The sequence below is a fragment of the Brachyhypopomus gauderio genome, chromosome 18 (assembly GCF_052324685.1).
Source record: "Brachyhypopomus gauderio isolate BG-103 chromosome 18, BGAUD_0.2, whole genome shotgun sequence".
Taxonomy (NCBI): Eukaryota; Metazoa; Chordata; class Actinopteri; order Gymnotiformes; family Hypopomidae; genus Brachyhypopomus; species Brachyhypopomus gauderio.
This window is the reverse complement of record NC_135228.1, coordinates 6,277,493-6,286,843: the sequence shown is the minus strand read 5'-3', so window position 1 is coordinate 6,286,843 and position 9,351 is coordinate 6,277,493.

Below are 9,351 nucleotides of genomic sequence, written 5' to 3'. Positions count from 1 at the left end.
AGTACTACTAGTAGTAGTAATAGTAGTAGTAGTAGTAGTAATAGTAGTAGTAGTAGTAGTAGTAGTAGTAGTAGTAGTAGTAGTAATAGTAGTAATAGTAATAGTAGTAGTAGTAGTAGTAGTAGTAGTAGTAGTAGTAGTAGTAGTGGTGGTGGTGGTGGTGGTGGTGGTAGTAGTAGTGGTAGTAGTAGTAATAGTAGTAGCAGTAGTAGTAATAGTAGTAATAGTAGTAGTAGTAGTAGTAGTGGTGGTGGTAGTAGTAGTGGTAGTAATAGTAGTAATAGTAGTAGTAGTAGTAGTAGTAGTAGTAGTAGTAGTAGTAGTAGTAGTAGTAGTTATTCACATTTCCTGACTTTTATAACTTTACTGATATCAGGGATTTTGATTTGGGTTTTTATAATCTAATCAGGTTAAGATACTCACACTCCAAATACACCGAGTACACAGGTGAGAGGAAGCAAGTCCTTAATTAAATTAACACACACACTTTCTCTTAAACATGTATGCCTCTACCAATCACTGGTACTTATTCCTACACACACACACATACACACACACAGGAACACACACACTCTTATGTAAGTCTACACAGTACGACTTTTCTCTCGTGTCGAGGAATTTCCAGTAGTTTAACCACTCACATAGCCACATGCTCTCTCTCTCTCTCTCTCTCTCTCTCTCTCTCTCTCTCTCTCTCACACACACACACACACACACACACACACACACACACACACACACACAGGTATGTGTGAGTGTACTTTTAGTGAAAGGGCATTCAGTATGAGGAACACATTCTGTATTCATTCTTTGAAAGTGTATGTGTGTCTGTGGGTGTGTGTATGTGTGTGTGTGTGTGTGTGTGTGTGTGTGTGTGTGGGAGGGGGGGGGGGGGGGGGGGCTGAGACAGAGCAAGAGACATTACAAAAGACACCTGTAGGCCTTTTCACAAATAATAAAGAATTTCAAAAGGATTTCCAGTGCCTGACTGAGGGAAGGTGCCTGTCAGGTGCTGCTTGAGGTTTTTTTTTGCATGGAGCGTTTATCCTATCGGGCTGTCATCAGGATGAAGGATGAAGCCCGATAGAGCAGGTAAGGTGGCCTGGCGTCTGGAGGGCTGTGGAGCCATCCACACACTCTGCCTTTAAGGCTGTTCGTTCTGTGCTTGCACTGAATCAACATGAAGGAACGGGTGTTGGCGTAGGTGTAATTATGCGCAGTGTAATAACAGAAAAACACTCCCAGCCGTGTCTGTAAGTGAGCTGATTTTAAATAAATGCATCTTCCTGTTTCATGTTCGAGTCTGCAAAAGAACAGGTAATCCTTTTTTTCACTGTTAATTGCTGTGCTACTTTGCCTTAAATTTTTTCAAGGTAGTTTGTGTGTCCTCCCTGTTTTAAATAATGCATTTAAATATCTCACATCTCATTTAAATATGGAAATTTATAAATAACAGAGTTTGACGCACATATTTAGATACACATTTAGCAGATTTCAGGTAAGTGTGGTTGGGGGTTTAAACGATTAACGTCACACCTACAAGTGTTTCTCTATCTCAATCCCTCTCACGCTCTCTCTCTCCTTCTCTACTCTGTTATTATGGTTTTAAAGGGAAACGTGTGGTTGCTTCCTTAGCAATGGTTGTCGGGGAGGGGGGGGAGGTTCAGTGGGAGGGGCCAGTGGTTAGCAATGCTGTAAAAGTAGAGAGCCGACATGCTTATATATATATATAAACATAATTGCTGTACGCTCACCCAGCAAAATATACATCTCCCAGCCTGCAATTACCCTATTTCTCTGTCTCGATCTTGTCTATCACTCTCTCGCTCTCCTCTTTTCTTTCTCTCGCTATTTCTCCCTCTCACTAACCACCACAGCACTGTAGGAGGGTTATTTTTAAGGTTCGATTTGTTTAGCTTCTGGATTTGTGGATTTCGGGGGAGGCTGTGAGTCGAGGCCTTCTCCCAGAACCACCTCAGCACCTGGTGAGGAGAACACGTCGAAAACAACAACCCTGAAGATGAGAAAGATGAGAGTTTCACTCAAAACTTCATTGTCTTGCTGAAAACAAGTGTGCATGTTTATGCGTATGTTGCTAAATTGCGAACTGATAATGAACTCACTCACCAAGTTTGTGGATGCTCTTTTAGTTTCCTGTGTTGCACCAGTAGGGGCAGCAGAGAGCCTCTTATCACTGCGTTGTGTGAGTATGGGGCTTTGTGTGTGGCTAGCAAGTGGATAGATGATGGTATTGATTTATGGATTTATCTCTGTGCTGGCCTGGCTGTTAATGTGTTTGCATGTTCAGGTGTATGTTTCTATCTAAGCAACAGAAGTTATTGTGCATGTTCTGTGAGTCATTTTCTCCTCAGTGAGTTCAAAAACATTCTGAGATAAAATGTGCCATATTTGTCAATTGCAATTTTCACTCCAATTTGAAATTTGTCCTCCACATTTACCCATCTGTGCAGTGAGAACACACACACAGCAGTGAGAACACACACACACACACACACACACACACACACACACACACACACTAGTGATCACTAGGGGGCTGTAGTACACACACACTAGTGAACACTAGGGGGCTGTGGTACACACATGCCCAGAGCGGTGGGCAACCCCTGCCCAGCACCCGGGGAACAGTTGGGGTTAGGTGCTTTGCTCAAGGGCACTTCAGTCATGACCTGGGGCCTGGGAATCAAACCCACGACCCTCTGGTCACAAGACCGTTTCCCTAACCACCAGATCATGACTGAGATTGGGAATGAGTGAATAGTATACAAAAACAGTCAGAAATGTAACAGGTAACACTCAGATCCACCTTAAACCGATCCATCTTACCCCTCTGTACCCTTAAGTAGTGTGGGCAAGGGATGTAGGGCTGTCCATATACAAAAGTGGGTAAAGAACCCAAAACAGGTTTTGAACAGTTTCTGTTTCATGAAGATGGCCAAAGAATTGATCTTTGAGGCTGTGGGATGATGGGGTGACTATTGTGTGGAGAATAACCTGAGAACCTTTCCAACATCAGGGGTTTCCCCCACACCTGCATGTTTATTAGATAAATCTGGAAGTGCCAGTGGTTCAGGTGTTTTGTTACCTGTCTGAGGAACTGTTCAGGTGTTTTGTTACCTGTCTGAGGAACTGTTCAGGTGTTTTGTTACCTGTCTGAGGAACTGGTTCAGGTGTTTTGTTACCTGTTTGAGGAACTGGTTCAGGTGTTTTGTTACCTGTCTGAGGAACTGGTTCAGGTGTTTTGTTACCTGTCTGAGGAACTGGTTCAGGTGTTTTGCAGCAGAGAGCTGCAGGGTTTCTGGCCCCAGATCATTTACAGACTTCGGTCCCCCAGATGGAAGTTGGGTTACTGTATATTTAGGTCTAGTACCAGAATCGTTATGTGTTTTTGGGTAGGAGTGACTGTACTTTTTAGCTTAATATAAGAATGAAGGATGATGTTAATTGACAGTTACTGTATTGGTAAAGGGACCAAAATGCAGCATATTATAATTTCTAAAATAATAATTATGAGATTATAATTCTATAAATCAGGAGTCTTAAGACCTAAGAAAAAAATTCACAAGACCTAATTATACATGTTTAATTTCTGCTGGTCATGATTGATGTGCTTCTGACACCAGATGGTGTTCCCACATCACTCACTCATGAACGCCTCTCACTGCTTGTCCCCCGACACTGCTATTCTGCAGCGTTAAATGTGTGCTGAGTGTGGGGTATTTCAGGTTGCACGAATGCATGCGCATGCGTCTAAGTGTGTGTGAGCGTGTGCATGTTGTACTGTGAAGCTTGGCAGCAAATGTTGGAAATATGTCGAACGTGTGAAATCTGGCGTACCGAGATTGTAAAGATGTGAAAATGGTACGTGCGTGCGCATGTGTGTTTGCGTGCGTCCATTTGTGTGTATGCGTGTGTGTATGTGAGCATATGTATATGTATGTGTGTGCGCGCATGAGAACAATACACCTCTGTGAGCTGCTGCTGTCTGTCCCCCTAGTGTTTGTTTTGTGAACTGCGCTGTCTGCTCACCGTCGCTCCTGGGCCAAGACGTAAATCACTGTCTCCGCTTCCTGTGTCCTGAAGTGCACGCTCCTTTCAATCGAGAAGCTTTCTGTTTTATAATAAAACCTCGAAGATTTCATCATTCGCATCCTCTCTCTAAAGATCTACACACACACACACACACACACACACACACACACACACACACACATTCTTTTTCTCTTTTAATATCTCTGTCTTGCACAATACTGCAAAATGCACAAAATTCACACCACCAACGCCAGACAGGCAGACAGAAGCTGCCAAATCAAAGAGTGTGCAGTATAGAGACAATAATGCTCAGTTTCTCTCTCTCTCTCTCGCACACACACACACACACACACACACACACACACACACACACACACACACACACACACACACACACGCTTACACAGGGTACACCAGGGTCTTAGGAAACTGTTCCAGCTGTGGGCAGCTCCACAGCTAAATGCTTCACCATGCTTAGCTCCTGTGCCTCCACCACGCTGAGCAGTGCCCATTAATCAGAGAGTCCTAGTGGTTTGACTTGTTAAAAAAAATCACAAACCTCCAAACTTTACTTCAGATACCAGCAGAAAATATTTTGGTCCTTTTAGATTTTTTTGAAATGCCAGATGTCCTTTCAGGGTCAAAGCTGTCACAGTTCCCACAAATATCTAAATACCAATAGACTCCAGCACAATCTTACATAAATACACCCAGCTCATCATCAGGATCAATGTCATTTTTGTATTGGCATCTTCAGTAAGCCAGTGGCTAAAAATATAATGGTGCTGCTACCCAGTGTGCCCGCCTGCAAGAGCCTGGCACGGCCACTCAGAATGTCCTGCCAAACCACAGGGGTTCTACACACACACACACACACACACACACACACACACACACACACATGCATACATCCAAACCAGCTGTACGTGTGTGTGGTTATGTGGCCAGCGGTGATGAATGAGACAGAGGGATGCCAACAAATGTGGATGGCTAGACTACAGTATGTAATTGTACGCCTGTGACATGCACCTGTAAGACAGGTGTGCTTCGTACAGTGGCTAGTCAAAGTCAACATATGGTGTCACAAAGCAGCTTTACAAATGCATGGGTCCGGATCTCTAATGAGCAAGCATGGGGCAACAGTGGCAAGAAACTTCTCCCTAGGTGGGAATTAGGAAGAAACCTTGGGAAGAGCCCATTCTCCATTGGGTGGCTCAGTAAATCAAGGCCGGGCAGTCCCTCCAATGTGGACGTTGGGCCTCAGGTAGCTGAATGCACCAGTTCATCTGTTGGAGCCATCAGCAGGTCAGCTGGCAGGCCAGAGCATTTTCTAGGTGCTTTATGGTATTTATGGAACCAGGATTCAGTGCAGGCTAAATATGTAAACATTGAATTAAACATCCACATATATAGCACATATATGCATCTCTAGGGTTTACAAAGAATGGTCTGAAAAAGAGAAAATATCCAATGAGTGACAGTTCTGTGGGCGCAAATGTCTTCTTGATGCCAGAGGTCAGAAGAGAATGGCTAGGTTGGTTTGAACTGATAGAATGGCAACAGTAATTCAAATAACCAGTCATTACAACTGACGCATGCAGAAGAGCATCTCTGAACACACAACATGCCATGTCATAAAGTGCCAATCATTTCAGACTGGTTTCTTGAACACAACAACGAGTTCAATGTACTCGAATGGCTTCCACAGTCACCAGATCTCAATTCAAGATCTTTGGGATGTGGTGGAACAGGAGATTCACATCATGGATGTGCAGCCGACAAATCTGCAGCAACTGTGTGATGCCATCATGTCAATATGGACCAGACTCTCTGAGGAATGTTTCCAGTACCTTGTTGAATATGTGCAATGAAAGATTAAGTTCTGAAGGCAAAAGAGGGTCCAATCCGGTACTAGCAAGGTGTACCTAATAAAGTAACCAGTGGGGGTGTGTGTGTGTGTGTGTGTGTGTGTGTATAAGTTACAAAAGCTATTAAGCATCTGTAAAGTCCAAATGATTCAGACTGCAGTTAAATTTCAGGACAGATGAAGACGGGTTTGAGCTGGGGTGTCAGCATCCAGGTTGTTATGTTCAGTCAGACCCAGTAAACCTGGCCGAGTTGATTGAGGAGTTGAATCAGGTGTGATTGAGCAGGTGAGACATCAAAGCCATACTGGTCTCCTGCCTTCTTAGACCAGGGTTGGACACCACGATGCCACATTGTGTAATATTACATAATTATGGAATATTGCAGGGTCTGTTAGGATCGACCTCTGGCAACCATGTCTGAGGAGCGAAGGGCTTCAATGTCCACAGCTTGTTGTGTGATGTTAGTTTCGGGACGTCAGCATACAGCAAGTGCACTAAATCTGCACTAAAGTGCACTAAAGTCTTTCTAGTCACTTGTCTTTCCTCACTTCCCACTTGGAGCACATGCAATTTTAGGCCAATCAGAAGCATAGCATAGCACAGGTGGAAGATGTTTCATTGATGAATCCAATGGAATAGGAGTGTCTGGTTTTTGGTTTGTTGAAGAAGCGGCAACCCTAAGCCCGAACTCTCCTATTGAAGGGTTTCTAGGGTAGCAACCATTTCATTCTACAATCTGGTACACATTTTCCACTGCACCCTCCCCTTTCCCCCCCATTTTGAGCCTAGGTAAACCTATAAAACCTTCACCCCTTCCCGCCCCCACCTGACATTCCCTGTCAGTGGTGGGGACCTCTCACACCTCACTTGGCCTACCCATAAAACTTCACTCTTACTTCCGTTTACTTTATCTGAGGAGGCATTCTCATATAACAGAACGGCTTCAACCAAAGTTCTCAAGTTATGTCTCATGTCTAAGAAGAGAGTGTAATATCCGATGCTTAAGAATAGATGATATATGAAAATCACCCAAACCAAAAAGGTCATAAAGTCGTTTAGCAGTGGCAAAGCTATAAAGCTGACCAAGTGAACGGACAACCGTGTCAAATAGGCATTGAAGCTAAAGCACACCAGCTTAAGCCACGTTAAGCATGCATGATTGTAACAAAGCCGGAGGGCTTTGACCCTGTCTAGCATTGATCCCAAGTCTTCCAAGTTGCAAACGTGTGCACTGATCACCAGTCTGATGAGACAGATTCCTGGCATCTCAGCCAGACCACATATTTGCTCTCCTGAGTGATGGGCTCCTTCACACCGCCCTCTTCTCCAGGTGATGTGAGTCTCCTTCACACCGCCCTCTTCTCCAGGTGATGTGAGTCTCCTTCACACCGCCCTCTTCTCCAGGTGATGTGAGTCTCCTTCATACCACCCCTCTACTTCACGGATCACCTGAGTGCTTCACGCGTTCTGTGTATCCCTCATGCATCCACCCCACATTCAGCGTTGCATCCGTACTCTCTACCTGCAAGGTTCATATTCATACTGTGGTTCAGACCATTCCCTTATTGGAGGGCAGTTCTCTCCAGGCACACTTTATTTAAGTGATACCATACAAATACACTATTTGTGTAAAGAAAATCAAAATAAGAGGCTTCACATTCAAGATTTAAATGTGATACCTGTTAGTTCACTAATTTTAGCAGTCACTTTTCCCAGATTCCAACAATAACACTGACAGTAACAGGAAAAGTAATGTCTGTGGATGGCATTTACCAGCATCCAACTTAAAGGTGAAACTCCCTTTGGCCTCCAAGCAGTGGTTAAATATGGTAAGCTCCTCCCATAATTGGGTCTGGTGGTAAGCTCGTTCCATAACTTGGTATGATGGTAAGTTCCTCCTATGATTTGGTCTGGACCATACGATTACAGCTTACTAAATAAGTAATGCATTTCTTCTACTAATGCATTCATTACTAAATAAAATGCATGCACTTTCAGACATCTTAGTTACATAAATGTCAATGCAATATTAATTTATATACTTTAGATACTTTAGATTTCTTAAGAGGCATTTTGTTTACTTTAGCTAGTTAGCTTTAGCAAGTAAGTTTTATCTTTAGCTAGTTAGTGTTATTTCTACATATTTCCTATAGCTTTGCTGCCTTTCAGGTTCACCGGACCCTGGAAAAAGACAAACACAACAATGCCACCTATTGGTAGAGATACTAGGTAAGTATACACATCTGAAACCTTACATGTTACAGTTGCAGTTTGATATTGGTGTGTGTTTAGAGAATTTGACTGTGTTGTATTTAAAAATTGAGGTAGGTCTCCTATATCATCAATGCAATGCTCCAGCAAAAGTAAATATAACTATACTTGACTATACCTGATAATATTTGATAAAAGTAGACTCTGTATAGGTGTACAGGACAGCTGTTCTTTTAGAAAAGACAAATCGTCTTTCTTGTGAGTAGATACCGTAGAGTGCATACTGTAGAGTGACCAAACGTCTGTATTACCCGGGACTTGTCCATATTTCACGTCCTGTCCCGGGCGTCCCGGGTTTTTTTTTTAAGTGAAGAAATGTCCTGGTTTTTAAATTACCTTCATTAAACCATTAAAATTTAAATTTACAGGCGTAATCCCTGAGCCGCTCAGTGAGGGCAGCCCTGTTCTTAATCACAATGTTGACAGCGTGAATGTCAGTACGCAACATGCAACATGCACCCCCCCCCCCCCCCCCCCCCCCCCACCCCGCTCCAAGGTGTCCTGGTTTTCCAAATGAAAATATAGTCACCCTAGCATACTGAAATGTACGTGTCCATGCAACAATCATCAGTCATGAAGTCATGAATTGCCCCTCGTTCCTCAATTGCCCCTCGGGGATGAATAAAGTTTTCTGAATCTGAACAGAGGACTTCATAAAGATCCCTCTAGTGTCATTCCAGGACATTGTCCTCATCACCAGGGGATTGTCCTGATCTAATGACCTGTCATCAGGAAGACAAAGGCATGCCATTGGTTTACTCAGTGTTTGTGGGCTGTAACAAAGTGAAACTAACCGTGTGATGGTTGGAAAGCAGTTTATATTCTGCACAATGAATATTGTTAAACAGGCTTTCTGGAAAACGCTGACAGAATTATTATAATAAAAACGTGAATTAGACCTATCCAAGCATCACTGAGATTTCTTAGATGATTTCATCAGATGTTTTCAGATGACCATTAGATGTTCTCAGATGATTTCATTAGATGTTCTTAGATGACTTCTATAGATATTCTTGGATAACTTCATCAGATGTTTTTAGATGACCAGCAGATGTTCTCAGATATCTTCATTAACGGTTCTCAGATGACTTATTCCATGCCAAGGTAACACTAAAACGGTTCTTAAATGGCTTCAGGCACATCTATTACCTCACCACAG